The following is a 20,374-nucleotide window of genomic DNA, read 5'->3' as shown; positions in this document are numbered from 1 at the left end:
ATCTCAGGGCAATAGTTTCAGGAGTTTATCCACATCCCATGGCTCCAGAAAGTCTAGAGTCCATGAGAATTTGAAATTTTATTCTATATTTTTCCCCTTTTGATGAGATTCTTCTATGGAATCTTTGATCAAAATGTTCAGTAACTGTAGCTGGGCACCATCCAGTTCTTCCGATCTCATGGCAAAGGAGGCAGTTGTTAGTGCAGGCAATTAGCTACACATTCCATATCCTCCTCCTATTCCTTACTGTTCTTCTTCCTCTGTTGCTCCACGTGAATAGAAACCAATTGTTGTGACTTGGATGGCCACTTGCCAGCTTTTAAGACCCCAGGCACTACACCATGAACTAGGAGGTAGAACAGAAGCACTAAACATGTTATTAGGTCAATTAACCGGGATATCCCATGAAACCATGACCGTAAACCTTCAAACCAAGGAACCAAATCCCATGAGGTGTTTGGTTGTACATAAGCAGCCTCAGCAGCTACTTTTGTTGTTGTGTTTTCATTGTTGTAACTACATCTATCACACAACTTTTGCCAATCTGACTTTTTATAGCTGTATGACTTATTGACAGCAATTACAATGATAGGCTGTGCAACCCAGCCCTTAATCAATGTGATTTTTCCATCACCATTAACCCTCCCCCCTTTCCACCTCCTTCTCAACACTGGTAAATACTAATAAACTTTGGTCTCTGCATATTTGCCTTTTCTTGTCTTTTTATACAAGTGAGATCATACAATATTTGTCCTTTTGTGATTGGCTTATTTTGGTCAGCATAATGTCTTCAAGCTCCATCCATACTGCAGCATGTATCAAGATTCATTTCTGCTACTGGCTGAGTAGTATTCCATTGTATGTATGCACCACATTTTGTTTATCCATTCATCTGTTGTTAGGCATTTAGGTTGTTTCCACCTTTTGGTTATTGTGATTAGTGCTGCAGTGAACACTGGTGTACAAGTCTCTTTTTGAGTCTCCGCTTTCAAGTCTTTTGGGTAGATACCTAGGAGTGGAATTGCTGGGTCATATGGTAGTTCTATTTTTAGTTTATTGAGGAGCTGCCACACTGTCTTCCATGACAGCTATACCATTTTGTATTCCCACTAGTGGGATAAAGGTTCCAATTTTCCCACTTTCTCACCAACATTAGTTATTTCCTATTTTTAAAAATCACAGCTGTCCTAGTGGGACTGAAATGATCTATCATTGTGGTTTTGATGTGCATCTGTCTGATGGAGCCCTGGTGGGGCAGTGATTAAGAGCTACAGCAGCTAACCAAAAGGTTGGCTGTTCGAATCCTCCATCCGCTCCTTGGAAACCCTATGGGGAAGTTCTACTCTGTCCTAGAGGATCACTATGAGTTGGACTTGATGGCAAAGGGGTTTCTTTGGATGGCTAATGATACTGGGCATGTTCTCATGTTTCTGGTGGCCATTTGAAAGTCTTCTTTGGTGAAATGTCTTTTCAAGTCCTTTGCCCATTTTATGATTCAGTTATTTGTCTTTTTGTTGTTAAGTTGTCAAAGTTTTATATATATTTTTGTCATTATATTCTTGTGGGATATATGTTTTCTGAAGATATTCTCCCAGTCAGTTAGTTATCTTTTCACTTTTTTGGTGAAGTCTTTTGATGAACAGAACTTTTTAATTTTTACGCAGTCCCATGTACTTATTTTGTCTTTGCTGTTTATGCTTTTGTTATTATAGCAGAAAATCCATTGTTGAAAGCTAGGCCTGACAACATTGTCCCTCCTTGTTCTAAGAATTTTATGGTTTTCGTTCGCACATTTAGGTCCTGAATCCATCTTGAATTTGTTTTTGTGTATGGTGTGAGGCATGGGCCCTGTTTCATTTTTCTTTAAGTGGAAATACAATTTTCCCAGCACCATTTATTGAAGAGACTCTTCTTTACCCATTGACTAGACATAGTACCCTTGTCAAAAATCAGTTGACTATAGATATGTGGGTTTATTTATAGACTCTCAATTCTATTTCACTGTTCTATCTGTCTATTTCTATACCAGTACCAGGCTGTTCTGATTATTGTAGCTGCACAGTATCTTTTAAAATCAGAAAGTGTGAGTCCTCCTACTTTGTTCTTCTCTTTCAACATTGCTTTAGCTATATGGGGCCTCTTGTCATTCCACATAAAGTTGAGGATTTGTTTTTCTATTTCTGTAAAGAAGGCTGTTGGAATTTTGATGCAGATTGCATTGAATTCATAGATCGTTTTGGGTAGCATTGACATCTTAACAATATTAAATCTTCCAATCCATTAACATGGAAAGTCTTTCCATTTACTTAAGTCTTCTTTAATCTCTTTCAGCAGTGTTTTACAGTTTTCACTGTATAAGTTCTTCATGTCCTTGGTTAGATTTTTTCCTAGATATTTTATTCTCTTAGATTGTATTATAAATGGAATTGTTTCCCTAATTTCCCTTTCAGATTTCTCATTGCTGGTGTATAGAAATACAATTGATTTCTGTTTGTTGACCTTGTACCCTGCAATTTTGCTAAATTCCTCTATTAGCTCTAGAAGTTTTCTTGTGAACTCTTTGGGATTTTCTATATATATAGGATCATATCATTTGCAAATGGAGATAATTTTTCTTCTTCTTTTCCAATCTGGATAGATTTCTTTTTTTTTTTTTTTTTTTTTTACTTCTCTGGCTAGGACTTCTAATAAAATATTGAATACAAGTGGTGAGAGCAGACACCCTTGTTTTGATCTAGATTTCAAGGGGAAAACTCCCAGTCTTTCTCCATTAAGTATAATGATAGCTGTCGGCTTTTCATATATGCCCTGAATGATACTGAGGAATTTCAATCTTCTTTAGGGTTTTCATCAAGAAAAGGTGTTGACAAAATAATAAATGTTGGAGACATTGTGGAGAGACTAGAACACTTATATACTGATGGTGGGACTGTAAAATGGAACCACCACTTTGGAAATCGATTTGGTGCTTCCTTAAAAAGCTAGAAAGTACCATACAATCCAGCAATCCCATTCCTTGGAATATATCCTAGAGAAGTAACAGCCCTCACACAAATAGATATATGCACACCCATGTTCATTTCAGCACTGTTCACAATAGCAAAAAGATGGAAACAACCTATGTGCCCATCAACGGACGAATGGACAAATTATGGTATATTCACACAATGGAATACTATCCAACGATAAAGAACAATGATGAATCTGAGAAACATCTCATAACATGGATGAATCTGGAAGGCTGAGTGAAATTAGTCAGTCGCAAAAGGACAAATATTGTATGAGACCACTAGTATAAGAACTCAAGAAAAGGTTTAAACACAGAAAAAAACATTCTTTGATGGTTACGAGAGTGTGGAGGGAAGGAGAGGAGTATTCACTAAATAGGTAGTAGATAAGAATTATGTTAGGTGAAGGGAAGGCCAATACACAGTATGGGGGAAGTTAGCACAACTGAACTAAAAAAATCTAAAAAACTTCCTGAATACAATCAAACACTTCGAGGGACAGAGTAGCAGGGGCAGGGGGGTCTGGGGACCATGGTTTCAGAGGACATCTAGGTCAACTTGCATAACAAAGTTTATCAAGAAAATGTTCTGCATACCATTTTGGTGAGTGGCATCTGGGGTCTTAAAAGCTAGCGAGTTACCATCTAATATGCATCAGTTGGTCCCAACCTACTTGGAGCAAAAGAGAATGAAGAACACCAAAGACACAAGGAAAATATTAGCCCGAGAGACAGAAAGGGCCGCATAAACCAGAGAATCCATCAGCCTGGGACTAGAAGAAGTAGATGGTGCCCAGATACCAGCAATAACCACCATGACATGACAGGGAACACAACAGAGTCCCTGACGAAGCAGTAGAAAAGTAGGCTGCAGAACTCAAATTCATGTAAAAAGACCAGAGTTAATGGTCTGGCTGAGACTGAAGGGACCCCCAGAAGATATGGCCAGCGGACTTTGTTAGCCCCGAACTAAAACCGTTCCCGAAGCCAACTCTTCAGACATAGATTAGACTGGACCATAAGACATGAAATGATACTCGTGAAGACAGTGCTTCTTAGCTCAAGTAGATACATAAGACTAAATGGGCAGCTCCTGTCTGGAGGAGAGATGAGAAGGCAGAAAGGAAAAGAAGCTGGTTGAATGAATATGGGAAATCTGGGGTGGAAAGGAGGAGTGTGCTGTTACATTATAGGGAGAGCAAATACGTTCAGATAACAATGTGTATATAAATTTTTGTATGAGAAACTAACTTGAACTGTAACCTTTCACTTAAAGCACAATAAAAAAAAAGGGTGATGGATTTTGTCAAAATGTTTTTTCTGCATCCACAGAAATGATCAACTGGTCGTTTTCCTTTGTTCTATTGATATGATGTATTACATTGACTGACGGTGGTTGTATTACCTTGCTGAACCATCCCTGCATTCCTGGAATAAATCTCACCTGGTTGTGGTGTATGACTCTCTTAATATGCTGTTGGCTTCTGTTCACTAGTATTTTGTTGAGGATTTTTGAATCTTTAATCATAAGAGATATTGGCCTGTAGTTTTCTTTTTTTGTGGTGTCTGTCTGGTTTGGATATCAGGGTTATGTTTGCTTCACGGAATGAATTATGGAGTATTCTTTCCGTCTCTGTCTTTTGGGAGAGTTAACCAGTATTGGTGTCAATTCTTCTCTGAACGTTTGGTAGAATTCCCTAGTGAAGCCGTCTGGTTCAGGAGTCTTTTTTCTGTTGGAAAATTTTCGACCACTCTTCGATCTCTACACTTGTTGAGTTCGTTGAGGCTACTTCCTCTTGAGTCAGTATGGGTAGGTTGTGTGCTCCTAAGAATTTGTCCATTGCATCAAGGTTATCCAGTTTGTTGCCATACAGTTGTTCATACTCTTGATTGAAAACTTACTTTTTAAATACTTTTAAATATTGGATTTACTTTGCTGGCTTCAGTTTATTCTTAATATATACATTTGACCCCTTTACATCCACTGACAGTTACGTGTAAAAATGTTATGAAAGGTTCAGGTAGCATGTCAGGTGTTTGCAAATAAGATTACTTTCAGCTTATTACATGTAAATTAAAAAAAAATCTTTGTATAAGAGGTTTATTTAAGCTGGACTTCTAAAAAATTCCTACCTAACCACATGGTTGGACCTCAATGGATTTATAAATTACCTGAAATTATATGAAATATTTGGAAGATATGTCTATATATTTGTTGGTAGATGGGAGAGTGGAATATGATCACTATTATTGATATTTTGAAAGGTATCTGTAACACTCAAAATGGTTAAAAGCAAACCACATCACAGAGAATAGTGTTTGAAGAGAGTTATAAAATCAGTAAAATTATTAGTTAGAATTGCATTCTTGTTGCCTCCAAATGTTCATCAGCAAGTTTTGGCTCTTAATCATCTGGTTAAGGAAGCACAAATAACTTTTCTTTGCATTTCTTGAAATATGCTTTTCTAAAGCCTAGAAAACACAGTCTGACTGCTCCTTAATATTTTAAAATAGAATGTGTTCACTTTCTTCCCACAAGTTCACTTTCATCTCTCAGTTTTTTCACTACTGATAAAAATTAACTCCGAAATAGCACTATTCCCTTGTTGCTTCTTTTACTTCACTGGAGCTGTTGTCATTTCAAATCTGCAATAAAATGATTTAAAAAAATATGCTAGCTTGGAATATGGGCAGCAGACATAGTATTAAAACATATAGAAAATACTTACATTTTATAATTTGGTAATGGGGGCTAATAGAAAAGACAATCAAAAACATGAAATTGAAGGTATATATTGAGGATATCTACAGAGAAAAAAACTGCAGAACAAATAAAAATGTGTATTTGGAAAACAGAGGGAGTAATAATATGTAAAAAATTAGAACATTAATAAATAGTAGATGGAGTTTTCTGTAAGGATGAGTGCTTGAAAAAATCATTAGGATGGCTTTAAAAGATGTAGAATTCATAATGTAGAACATGACAACAATTGAACTATTCGTTTAAAAAAAAGGATAGATACAGCTACTTGAAAGCATAAAATCAACACACCTGCATTTTTTGTGTTTTAAAATCTAGTAATGCCTAAAGGTATAAAAAGAGAATAAATTTTGAGTTAGTAAAATGTGAACCAATTATGAAAGTCTGAGAGGAACTAAGTAGAAAGCAAAGCAATAAAAAATAAGGATAAATTCAGATATTGACATTTAAGAAATATGACTAAGACTGTATTGCAAAGAACGTATTTCCAGATCCAAATACAGTATTATCCTGTTGTATTTTGTGCATATGTTGAATAAACTAACAAAAGCATTAAGTTTTTTTTTTTTTACTAAAGTGCTCCTTATTATTTACATAAAATAATGCAAAAATTTTAAAGTCACAGAACAAGAAAAATTATCTTCTTGTATTCTTTTCTTCGGCTGGTCATATTTCCCTACATTTTGCAAACTCCACAGTTAATATGCACCAATGATTTAAACCATCGGCTACTGCATTTCTCTTTACCCACTTTGTATAGGTTGCATTGGCCATGGATTTCACACAAAGAATTGCTTTACAAGGACCAAAGTCATATCATTGACAACTTTCTGGCAACCAACTTTATCGAATATTCTCATGGATTTAAGTGGTCATATTTTGCATCTTCCAGCCTTTCTTCTCCATGTCCCCAGATCTTTTGCAGAGGGTCAGGTGACTAATTCCCCATGCTGTTCAAGAATAAATTCTGTGCTGTAGGAAACCAAAATCTATTGCCGTCCAGTCGAGTCCAACTCATGGGGAACCCATGTGCGTCAGAGTAGAACTGCTGTCCATAGGATTGTCACTGGCTGATTTTTCAGATGTACAACACCAGGCCTTTCTTTCAATGTGTTTCTAGGTGGACTCTTAACTTTAAAAAGATGGACCATATATTACCTTCCAGTACTAAGACCAATACTAATATTAGATGATTCTATGAAATGTGAAAGCACAATATGAACATTAATTCTAGACTAAAATGAAAGTGCAGACTTTTCTATGCAAATGAAATGACATAAAGCTCAAAGTTTCAATAATCAAAATTCTTGAGGTTTTGAGGTAAAGAGTATTAGCATTATCAGTAATTTGATAAGATACAGGATGGAATATGTAGTCCTGTGCATGCGTTTTGAGGAGTCCAAGTCCCCAAAGATTCTGCTCACTAACTTCAAAGAGCCTGAATTTCTCAACATTAGATCCTTACATTTGAATATGGTCTTCTTAACTGATTCCTCCTTTCCTTTCTGCTCACTAAAAGATTTTGCAGACCAGAGTTTAGTGTTTTTCTCTTTTCACATTTTACAGTCTTCTGGGTAAGTCAGTAAGTCAAGATTTCAAAGTGTCTCCACATCTATCTCTATCGCCCATCCTCTCTTCAGTTTCCAGTTACTGGAACTAAACTGTGCCCATAGACACTAGGGTGGGTCAGGAATGCTGGACACTACGGGATAAATGCAGCAAATCCTCCTGGAATATTATTTAGGCAAGGTTTAGCGAAAGCCATATTTTATATTAATACAAGCATGTGTCTACTACAGGGTAGAAGCCAAAATCTATAGAAATTTTTAGATGAAAACATAAGACTTCAAATAAGATTGTTCTTGGATCGCAAAATATCATTATTAGAAATCTGAAAAACTCTGCATTATGCTATTGGCAAATAAATTCCGTTTTAGAAGTATGGATTAGTATTTTTGTGTGAACACTGTAACAGAAGTGAAAAGAAGTTTAATATTAGTAACAGCCATAGAAAGACTATGGAGTGGGCTAAGCTGGTCTTCCACTACTCTATCACTACCTCCACCACCACCACTCATATTCTGCCCAAATCTAGTGCTGGCCCAAGTTCTTGAAGGACATGGCTCCCATTCTGAACTGCTACCTCAAAGTAAGTAAATTCTTTATTTTCTTCATCAATATGTGTGTTTTTATGCATTCTCTTAAGGCACTAGTAGGGCAGTAAAGCGATAACTGCTTAATATTAACAAAGGGGGAAAATGCATATTAAGTTGGCATTCATATAATAAAATTTTAGACACCATCACTAAATTTTGGACATATCTGTCATTAGGCAAACTTTTTATTGAGCATTTACATTGTGCCAGACAATGTGCAAGGTGCTAAGGGTAAAAGGTGGATATGACACAAAACATACCCTTAAGAAGCCCAACCACTGTTGTTGTGGAATATAGGGTTGAAAACAAGGAAGTATCTTAGATGTCACATTTCTGTAAAGGACACATGGAGATATAAAAGAGGGGTTCATGTTGTGTTGGTAGGAGGAAGAGTCAGAAAAAGTTTCTGAGAGAAGCTGGCCCCACAGGCATGTCTTAGAGGGTGAGCAGGTATGAACCCAGCAGACAGAGAGGGAGGCATCGCAGGCAAACACAGAACTATGAAATGGCCTAGTGAGTGAAGAAAACTTACACAGTTTAGGATGGCTAAATCAAGGGAGGAAAGGCGGAGGGGAGACACAGGCCTGACCCTTGGGTAAGATATCTGAGTCAGATGGATGCCCCAGTCCTCAAACACAGTGGAAGATTGTCACAAAGCACTGTACCTCACTGTCCTGATCTGAATGTTATTAAAATTCAATTTTGAAATTTTTATCTTTAATTATTATATTCCAAGGGATCTAAATTAGATGCTGTAATGGGGCCTCCTTTGATTTGTGTTTATCTTAGAGAACCCACATTGAACTGCCCTGAGCTCCAACCTCAGAGGGTATATGGAGAAATATGGCAGGAAAATTAGGGACGGGCAGAGGAGAATCAAAGAGAGATAAGGAGTTTGGACTTTGCTGTGTATTTAGAGGACAGCAATGAAGAATTTTAAGCAGAACAAAAAGGAGTGGCTTTAAAAAGATCTCTCTGGCAACACTACAGAGTTTTCTGAGGTCAAAGGCAGGGAGAAGGAAATAAAACAAAACACATTACTATAGGTCAGTGATACTGAGGACCAGATCTAAGAAATAGTGAGAATATGGAGAAGTGAGGTCCTCTAATACTGTGGTAGACAGTATAATGACCTTCCCACAAAAGACATCTAGTCCTAATCACTGCTACCTATGAATATGATACATTATATGGCAAAGGTAAGGAGCCCTAGTGGTGCAGTAATTAAGCACTCAGCTGCTAACCAAAAAGTCAGCAGTTTGAATCCACCATCTGCTCTGTGGAAGAAGGATATGACAGTCTGCTTCTGTAAACGTTTCAAACTTGGAAACCCTATGGGGTGGTCCTACTCTGTCCTATAACACTGCTATGAGTTGCAACAGACTTGATGACAATGGGTTTGGTTTTTTGGTCTTTATGGCAAAAGGAAATTAATATCACTGATAGAATTAAGGTTGCTAATCAGTGATTTTAAAATAGGGAGATTATCCTGCATTATCCAGGTGGGCCCAATGTAATAACAGGAGTCCTTAAAGCAGAACAAAATGGCAGACTAAGAGTCAGTGTTAGGGTGTTGGGATATGAGAAGAACTTCACCAGCAGTTGCTGGCTTTAACTATAGAGGAAAGACCAAAGAATTTGGGCAGCCTATAGGAGGTAGAAAATGCAAGGAATGGCATTCTTCCCTAGAGGCTCCAGAAGTAACTCAGCGATGCCAAAACCCTCAATTTTAGCTCAGTGAGACCCATTTCAGACTTCTGATCTGGAGAACTATAAAATAATAAATCTGTGTTGTTTTAAACCATCAAGTTGGTGGTAAATTTTTACAGCAGCCATAGGAAACTAAATACCCAGTTCAGACTTGGCATGCAGAGACACCTTGACTAAAAACCACACGGAAGATTTACCACTCTCTGCTAAAATTTGGGACCTGTCTTCACAGTTTTGGTCAGGCAGGTCCTTCAAGAAGGTTTTTCAAGATGAGGTATACCATGCTTTGGTCTTAAGACATGAAACCTACCCTTAAGAAACCCATCTACCATTGCTGTAAAAGACAGACTTGAAGACAAGGAAGGTCTGAGATGCTCCTGGTTCCTTACCCTTCTACCCTAAACACTTGCAGATTTCTCAGCATATATGTAGTCTCTCTGTGTCTGTTGATCAAGTGTTGAATGTTGTGTCCACTTCTGTTCAGAATGTTAATTTAAAAATAATCGCATTATCATGGATTTTACGTTAACACAGTGCCAGGAGTAAGCACTTTAGTTCACACAGACATGGATCCCATCACAACTCCACCTCTTATTAGTACTGTGACTTCAGGGAATTTAAAGTATCTGAGTTTCCTCATTTGTAACAATATCTTAGATCAAGATCCCCAGAAGAACAGCCTGAGTTGAGTATCAGGTACAAGTGATTTATTAAGGACATGCTTCCAGGACAAACCCATAAAGTACTAGAGTAAGCCAGATAGGGTAGGGAGTGATTTCAGGCAAAACCCTAGTATCAGCATGATCCTTTAGTAGAGCCTTGAGTTTCTGTACTTTACAGTTTCTTGCTACCAGAGGTAAGAGAGTTTGGACTGTAATACTGTGTGTCCAGACTAGTCTGTGGCAAAGGGTGTTCTGTGAGGGAAGTAAATTTCCAGGTGGTTCCTTCTGGCTCTCTGGACCTTTAGGCAAAGTGCTTCCAGTAGCCCTTGGGCAGTCCTCCAAAGAGAGGCTGTGGGATGCAAATGAATACAGAAGCTGGGGAGGGGCACCCAGCTCCAATCAAAGGGATCCTAGGGGATCTGGTGGAGCTTGACAGTCTGCCACAACCATCTACCTCATAGAACTCTTCTAAGGATTGAACATACTCATACTTCTCTTTTTTTTTAGCTTTTAAGTTTCCTAAACTACTTTTCTTCTGCAATAGTATGCACTATCTTGTGGCATGATTTGCACATGGAGTGCTCAGCAATGAAATAATTCTTTATTGACAAAAACATCAAATCCAGGAAGGGTAAAGAAGACAAAGGAGAAATAAAGCAAATGTGAAGGTTATCAGAATAGAAAGTAAACAAATTAGTCTGAATCTAGCATTTCAATATGGCTATATTTTCATAGTCATATTTTTCGAAGTTGGAAACTTGGACAAACTTGGACAAACCGAAAAGTTAGGTGAAATCAACTGACGAACAAATAATATGTTTATTTGATGACAATAAATCTGATAGGAAATACCGTCTTTTTTACCCCAGGAAACAGTCTAACAAAGTCCCCAGAATTCATGTAATTGTTTTCTTAAAAAAAAACCCCCATCTTCCTCTTTGCTACTCTTTGTTCCTATATCGATGATACTTTTAATAGCATTTTATAGTTTTAAAGTGCATTCACATATATCATTTTACATGATGCTCAAACAACTTTGTCATATATAGTATCATCCCCTTTTTATGAGTAAGAGAATAAACTCTGAAAGGTTAAATACTCAACTTCCTCCAGGTTACACGGCTAAAGGCAGAAGCCCAACTTCTGACTCTCAAGGTAGTTCTCTTCTCAGGGTTTCACGCAATTTCTTTACACCTTGTATCAGTCAAGGTCCAGTCAGGATACAGAAACTATACCGTAATTTGAACAGAAAATTTAACAGAAACAATTTTTAACTAGTAACAAGGAATTAACTACTAGGAAGGGTAAAGAAACCACTAAACAATATAAAAATAGCAGATATAGGGAAGAGTCATTACTTCCAGGGCTGCTGGAGAGAACTCATGGAGGGAATAACTTAGATCTCCACCCTGCTGTCCCCCACTCCACCAAGCCTGAGAGTCAGATCTCATAGAGGATGATGTGGCTGGCCAAGAAATTTGTTGAGGTGTCACAGACTGTGGCTCATGAGCAGGAAGTCATTCAGTGGGGTGCCAGTAAGACTCACTGGTATATCACAGACTGGGGAACCAGCAAAACTTACTGGTGGGTGTGCCACAGTGGATACTAGGTCTCTCACACACCACTAACCAGGAAGTCACCTGATGACCCCCACGCTACAGAAGGAAGGAAAAAAGCACTGAAAACCCAGAGAAGCCCTTCCTTTCTGCAGAGTCTAGCAACCTTTACTGACAAGGCCCAACATTGTGTCAGCTGGCAAAACAGGCATGTGTACAGTTCCAGTTCTAGGATCACAATGCAGGGCAAAGAAGAGGGGATTTGGAACTGAGAAGTAAAAAATTAACCAGCACACACTTCAATGACTCTCCTGGGTTATGGAGGGTGAACATGCTCTCATACCAGCCTCCTGTCCATGTTTTCTTTTTCCCTAATTATACCTAAAATAAAAAGTAGACTCAACCTTTGGGGACACTATGTACTGAGTGCTGGTATGACATATGGTAAGTGCATGGAGAGGGGGTACAACAAAGTGATTGAGACTAGGTCTGGAACCAAACCACTTGGGTCTCAATACCACCTCCACCATTTAATAAATTTGCAACATTGCAATTAATTTCTGTACACTTCAGCTTCCTTATCTATAAAAGGGAATGATATTAGTCTCCACTTTATTAAGTTTTCAGAGGAAATTAATATATGTAAAGCCCTTATAACAACATCTGGCAAGCAGTTATGACTTGGTAAATATTACTTTTACTGATACATGGTAGTTATTGATATTGGTATTAAAAAATACATTTTGTTTTCTTTATCAACTTGCATTTAGAATCATGACTCCTAATGCTAAAACCCAACTTCTTTGTGTGAGAACTGGACTTTGCCACAAAGTCTTGCCAACTGCTGGGCGTTCCTTGCAACTCTGGTTTCAGATCCTGGCACTGCCCCTGGCTCACTAAATAGCCATCACCAGTACCTGCCAACTCCTTGGGGATCCGTTTTCTCAAGTGAAAAAAAGACACACGATTTAACAATGCATTCTTATTTAAGGTCTCATCAGTTCTGACTAAATCTGACTCCCTCCCCACACCTCGAAATAGTAAGTTATACTTGAAAGGGAAAGAAGCAGCAAATTCGTATTTTGAGCACCTACCTACCTGTGCCAGGCAACCACTTTGCATGCAGTACCTGAATTGATCTCCACAATACTCCGATCAGACTGGTACTTTTAACTCTACTTAACACTCGAGGAAACTGACGCTTAGAAAGGTGAATCAATTTCTTTACCCACTCTTAGTAAGCAGCAAAGCCTGGATTCAAACCTAGTCTTTCTGTTTGGGTCCACTGAGCAATTTTTTTTACTGTATTGCTTGCCTCCCACACTACCTTCTCAGACAGCAAGAACCCTGACTGCTCAATGGTTTTCATGCTTTGCTTTAAAGAGATGAGCGGGTGTACTCTTTTTTTTTTTTTGTCTGAGACATATCATTTTAAAGTTAAGCAAATGAAATTCATTTACCAGTTACGGGAAATTTTTAAATCACTGCTAACATCTCACAGGAAATTAACTTTTCACTGAAAATAAGCAGCCCTCTGCCAACTTTCCTCTTATCCTCACCTCTCCTCTTGGCTGCAATTTGGTGTACGAAGAGGAGCATTGGTTGGGGGCCAGTGAGCTGAGTTCCAATCTCGATTCTTTCCTTTCTCTGCACCAGGAGTTGCTTGGGCCAGGGCATCTTAAGGTTTCTACCAGAAGTAGGAGCCCGAGACTGGGGGCTTTCCTAGGCGAAGGCGTGTCCCTTCTTGCCAACGCCGCAGTTACCGCAGTTAAACTGTCCTTTTCTCTGGGAAGGCTGCAACCGCCCTCCCCAAGAGCAGCCCCATTTCTTTACGCTTCTGTTACCAAGGACAAGTGACCCGCCGCCCCTCGTTTTCTAGAATTGCTTCACCAGACAATCCCACTTCTCCGCGAAGTTCCAGTCTTCGCCTGACGCGCGGACCGGGCCTGCACCGGAAAACGAGATGAGATGCTGCTTCACTCGCCCCGCAGTCACAGAGTAACCAGCCTCCAGTTCTACAACTTTCCCCTTCTCCAAGGGCGAATTCTGAGAACTCTGCGACGAGTCTGACTTCAGAAGTGCAGAGACGAAGCGATTCTAAACAATGAACTGCTATCCCTCCACTCGGCCCCCTGCTCCTAAGCCTTCTACTGCAACTCCACTCCGTGTCCCCTCACGCGGCCTATTTCTCACGTTAGGATCCCATGCCGTGAAGCTCCCAGCGCCTCAGAGGTAGCACCAGCCACTCGGACGCGCTAGATGCTGGGGTCCCGCTCCAACCGATCCCAGGTTGGAAGCAGCCGGGCCCTCCTCCCTGCGCAGCAGCCAAGCGCAACGCTAGGCCGCTAAGAGGCTGGGGAAGGTCGGTGCTGGGCTCTTTGCCCTCGCAGCTCGGCCTCCCCACGCCGGGCCTTGGCTCTCCTCCTTCCCCGCTCCCTCCTCCTCCCGTAGGCTGCCTGGCTAACCCAGCCTGCCTCTCTCTCTCCCTCCCTCACTCCCTTCACTACCGGGTCAAGCTGCGGAGGGAGGGAGCCGAGACAGCGGCAAAGCCCTCCCCGGCTCCCCACCCGGCGCGCGCGCGCCCCTCCTCCCTCTCCAACCTCCCCCCTCCTCCCCTCCCTCCAGTTACAGTACAACTAGTATACATACACACACACACACACACACACACGCACACCCAGACCCTGCTGCTGCCACTGCAGCTGCCATGGATATCAGCTAACAACACACACCCAGGCGCGCGCGCGCGCGCTCCCACTCGCACCACGCAGGAGTGGCCCCCGGCATCCCTACCCTCCTTCCCCACCCCCAACCCACCCGCTCACCAGCTCTGCTACTGCTCTATCAGGCTGCCGCCGCTGCCACCACCACCACCACAGCTCTCCTCTGCTGCGGGGCCACAGCCTTGAGTGTCATTCAAGGGACAGCACAACCTCACCCAAGCTCTCCTACCTCTGCCCAGCCGTCCCTCTCATCCTTTCCCTTCATTGTCCACACTCCATCCAAAGAAGACAGAAAGCACCGAACAGACTGGGGAGGAAGGCAAAGTCTGCTCCTCTCACCCCTTGGCCCCCTTGCTCCTTCATCCTATTCTCTCACCACTAAACCCTCCCAACCCCAAAGGAACCCCAGAAGCTGAGGCGACTCACCCCACTGCCATGTCCAAAAGCTTGAAAAAGAAAAGCCACTGGACTAGCAAAGTCCATGAGAGTGTCATTGGCAGGAACCCGGAGGGCCAGCTGGGCTTTGAACTGAAGGGGGGCGCCGAGAACGGACAATTCCCCTACCTGGGGGAGGTGAAGCCCGGCGAGGTGGCCTATGAGAGCGGCAGTAAGTTGGTGTCGGAGGAGCTGCTGCTGGAGGTGAACGAGACCCCCGTGGCCGGGCTCACTATCAGGGACGTGCTGGCCGTCATCAAACACTGCAAGGACCCCCTCCGGCTCAAGTGTGTCAAGCAAGGTGAGCGCGGTGGCTTGCTTTGTGCTTTGCCAGGCGACAGGACCGCTCGAGGCGCAGGGGAATGGAAGGGTGGGCGCGCGTGTGGAAGGGGGTGTGTTGCACGATGGTGGGGTGGGGTCGAAAAAGGACCGGGAGGCAAGTGAGCTTTGCAGAGCGTCCGACCAGGGGGCTAAAGCGAGGGGAGGGCAGGTTGCGGTGTGGTGTGCAACTTTGTTTGCGCAGTTAGACCCTCTTCTCTGGAAGGCGTTCGGCCTTGTCTGACCTCCTCAGAGGTGCAGGCCAGCTCCCGGGGCAAATTGAATGTGCGTCAGTGGCATCGCCCGCAGTGAATAAAGAGCTTTTGGGCAAGGGAGGAAGGAAAAGGGAACGAGGGAGTGGAGGAAGGCGCAACTTGAGGGTTCCGCGGCATCACTAGCGGGGCGGGAAGGAGCAGAGGGTAGTGGGGCCATCAGAGAGCTGCACCCCCTACTCCAGGAGCAGAAGTGGAGACGCCTTTCATCCGCAGCCGTTCCCAGGGGGTCCCTAAGCCACTGGCTATCGAGGAAGGGAAGGGACAAATGGCTTTGAGTGCTCGGACCGATCTTCTGTAACTTTTTCCCCCTGCTTCACTCCTATCCCCCTCCCCCGCCCACGGTCGTGTCATGTGGGCACCGCGCGTCACGTGCGCACTGACTAACCCGGGCGCTCACCCCGAGCCGGCCCGCGGGAAGAGGCTCGGGAAGGAGGTTAGGCGCTAGGAGCGGTTGTTACTGTTGGGGGTTCAGGGAGAATGCACTTTACTAAGGGGTTGCCCTCGTGGAGTGGAAGCCCTGTGTGGTTGGGCTCTCCTCTGGCTCCGAATTTGGGGGGCGTGTTTCAGGGGAAGAGTCTGGTGGAAATGCCTGCTGGTTACCCGCGAGGCTCCCTCAGCTCCAAGCTGATTTAAACGTGCCCCAGTTGAAGGCTGTGTTGTGGCTTTAGGGTGACTGGAGTCCCACAGAACTCCTTTACTAATTCTGTATTTGAAAGAAAATTATGGTCCCGAAGGAGGAAAAATTGAGATGAAAGTTTGGAAAAAGGAAAGTTTAGAATAAAATAGTGTATCTTCGCTTTCCACACGTGATTGCATACGTTTTTCTAATTTATGATGCACGTTTCATGTATGGTATGTGTACGTATCAGTCTAAGGGTTTTTTGTTGTCTTTAAATTGTCCTGACCTAAAGATGGAGTTGAGCATAGGATTGCTGCGTTTTGAATAACTACTTAATGCTACTATATGAACAACTAGCATGAAACTCTCTTAGGGAGTTATTTTCCAGAAAACCAGTTTTAAAAGTAAACAAGTGTAAAAGAAGCCTTGGGCAAAGTTTCTTAAATGTAAAATGCCATACAAGAAAATATTTACGTTAGGAATTTAGCGGATTAAATTAGAGATGGGTTAATATAAACATTGACTTGTAGATCAACATAGCTCAAAACTGGATAACACTGAAAAAATATGGGTTAGGGAGATAAATGGACTATCTTGGTGTTTTACAGAATGATGAACCTGAGGCTCAAATGTAGGAATTTGTGTTAACATACTTGGTTTCATGATACTACTAATAGCAATAGGTATCACTGTAAAGTTACTGTCCTGGTTCCAAAAATTTAACTACTAATCATGGTTTTGTTGGCAATGATCTTGGTATTTATAGCGCAAAGTGGCTGCAAAATTAATGCTTTCTTAAATTGAACAAATGAGAGTATCCTAATAAGAGATATGATTGCCTTACTGTAGTTTGCAACGATCACCACATCTTAAACGGTGTGTTCATTTCTAAGCACTACATGTTTAGATGGACATTAACAAACTGTAACACTACCTAGTAGGAATGTGCCCAGAAGAGAAGGAAAAGGAGATCGCTGGGTAAAGTAGATATATCCCGTGAAATTCAGTGGGAAGACTTAACTTGGAGAAGTGAGGCCATGAAAGCTGTCATTAAATATTGAAAAGCTATCAAGAAAGGAAAGGAATTCAGACTATCCTGTGATATTCCACAGAGGCCAACTAAGATCAATTTATGGAAAGTTTTAAAGGATGAAGCATCTTTCATTTAAAAATGAGCTTTCTAATATTTAGAGCTTTCCAAAAATCTGGGGGCTACATTGTAAGTTAATGAGGCTCCTATCATTGTGGGTGTTCATGAGAAGCCATGAGACCATATTCCATGAATATCACAGGGTTGACTCCTATGTAAGATGGGGGTTTGAACTACATATCATTTAAATCCTGCCATGATTTGATCCAAGGTAGACCGTGATAGCTCAACTTCTACATTATGTTTTATTTGAAAGATTATTGTTTTTAGAACTCGTGGAGTATATGTATAGTAAAGTGCTATTTTTTTTGAAAATCTCTTTTATTTCTGTATTAACCCTCAGTTCTGGGCTTCACTAGTTCACTCATTATTGATATTCATAGTGATGTTCACAGAGCCCCTACAGGTAACTGATTCACCTCCTGAATCAGTGTTGACCAAAAAAAAAAAAAAAAACTTAGCTTTTTTGAAAAATATAGTCCTCTTGATATTCCTTTAATTAGAGTAATTTATATGCATTATTCACTTGTTGAAATTATTCTTTTCTTTGTCAAATAATAGATAGGTTTATTTTATGTATCACTGAAGGCAGTATAAAATTTTCAGACCATTAAATATAGCACCTGTGTGTCGTGGGTTTCACTACGGATTTAACTTGCTGGAAACACATTTCGAAACTCTTGACTCAAGTAGTTATATTTCTAGAGAGCTAATAAATTAGTTTAGCTGAAAGCTTAAATATGGTTTGTTTAACATTTTAAATACTAGCAAGATAATTGATTTTTTTAAAATCCATTCGTATATTGGGTGTTATACAGAAACTACATAATCGTATCTAAGGCATATTTTCAAAGAAGAGATTTGAATAACAAAGAGTATTGATAAAATGTTTAAAATTATGATGTCTGTAATGTAAAATTAGTCAAGTGAGTAAAGACTGAGTAAGTAATACAATTTTATAGTATTGTTTACTCAAATTTTATTTACTCATTTGACTAATTTTACATTATAGATATAATTTTAAGTTATAATTTAAAAAGACAATGAGTTGCTAGGACTTTAACACATGCTAGACAAGACAGATGTATCATAGTTTTCCTATACCATTTAAATGTCTTTAAAAGTGTTTTTAAATGTTGTTTAATTAAATTCAGAGGATTCCCTTTTTAATTTAGGCCTGTCAGTTTTTAATTCACACAGTGATGTCATATAAGAAAAATATCATTTATTGTCATATCCAATTTTTTTATAAATGGTGGCTTTGTAGATTACAATAATAAATCTTCCACACCAGGTATTTAACTCAAAATGGGCAGTTCTGTTACATGATCTCAGTAATGTATCACACCCAGTTGAAGGAAGTTTCCTGAGTGATTTTGAGGTCTGTGCTGCAGCGCTAAAGGTTTTATTTTTATTTTTTAAGTTTGCTACTAAAGTTCACAGCAGCCAGTAACATAGGCTATTGTGTCCTACATTTCTTACACTATGGCTGCTAATGAATCTAATACAACATATGGACTGGCATAACCTGGATTTATTTTCCCATTTTGGACTTTACAGTGGAAAATAAAAGGCAAAAAAAGTTTTCTAATTCTTCCTGGGTGGAAGAAGGGCCAATGATACCTTTGAAATTCAGTTCTAGAGAATATCTACGTTGCTTTTCCTCCTATTGCTCCTTTCAAAGACAGCCATCAAAGGAAAGTAGATCCACATTTGTTGAGCCATGCTTTCTTCTAACTTCAGGCTGGCATCGTAACATTAAGCCTGTATGCTTCTTTTTATTTGGAAAGTTAAAATCAAGTTATGTCAAATTTTCTGCCAATAAAGATCGACTTTCCTCTTTAGAAATTTGAGATAAGTAAATTTTATTGTTCAATAAAGATTATCATTGTTTAAACATTTTGATCATTGATTAGTTTAGAAATAAAACACCTTTATTGTTTTGGAACAAGGTTAATGAAACAGTTATCATTGTTTTGGGATAATTGCCGGGGATGCCACCGTAGTTTTTCCCTGTATGTAGATAATTTAAATGGTATGACCTTGAATGTTAAGTGTGACTGTTTGCTTTTTTATGTTTTTGTTTTGAAATCACAGTTAATAAGCATTGAAGTGCCCCCATCTCTGATCTTAACATCCTGTACAATTTTTGGCACATGTACTATACTCACGTTCCTTTTTAGTTGCTTGAAACTCACACACTCACTTTCATAATGAATAGAAAGTTTTCACATTTGACATCCCTCATTGCTTGTAGTTAAGCAATTGCCTTTGAAAGCACAGCAGACTCTGGCTGAATGATGTCCCTTAGGAGATGAGATAGAGTAGTGGTTAAAGGTGCAGGCTTCCAAACAGACTGCCCGGGTTTGAATCCTGAGTGTACCACTTACTTCAAGCTATGTGAGCAAGTTGTCTGACCTGGGGTAGTAATAATATCTTGAGAATATTAAATAAGCTATGCATTTAAATCAGGTAGTGTCTGGCAGGTAATAAGCTCTATGTAAATGTTAGCTAATGTTATTCCAAATATGTTGGTCATTTTGAACTAGTGACAGTATGATTTTTTTTAATTTTCAAAATTTTGACTCTTAGTTGAAGATTAACTGAAAAACGTGAAATGCTTGACTAATTAATATTATGGGTAATTTGCAAGTTGTATGCTTGAGGCTCCTTTATAGAATAAAGTAAATCCTTTTCTTTGAAAACCATCAATGTGAAGAGTAATGACATTACGTAGGATGGAACATATTTTCACCTTTTAAAAATAACTTCCACTAATGTTGCATTTGTATGTAAAGATCTGCTGTCTTATATTTATGTTATTCTTCAGCCACAGTTTATTTTCACCCAGTAATTTATTCTCTTTGTACTCATATATTTCCCTCTAAACAGTTGGAGAATATATTAAATCATTTACTCTAAACTTGACAAGCATAGAAACCCTATTAGAATTCACTAATTTAAGGGGAGGCATTTGTTTATACTTCTTACATGTGACTGTA

The sequence above is a fragment of the Trichechus manatus genome, unplaced genomic scaffold, assembly GCF_000243295.1.
Source record: "Trichechus manatus latirostris isolate Lorelei unplaced genomic scaffold, TriManLat1.0 scaffold00085, whole genome shotgun sequence".
NCBI classification, from domain to species: Eukaryota; Metazoa; Chordata; class Mammalia; order Sirenia; family Trichechidae; genus Trichechus; species Trichechus manatus.
The sequence above is the reverse complement of the archived record's forward strand: the minus strand, read 5'-3'. Positions refer to the sequence as shown.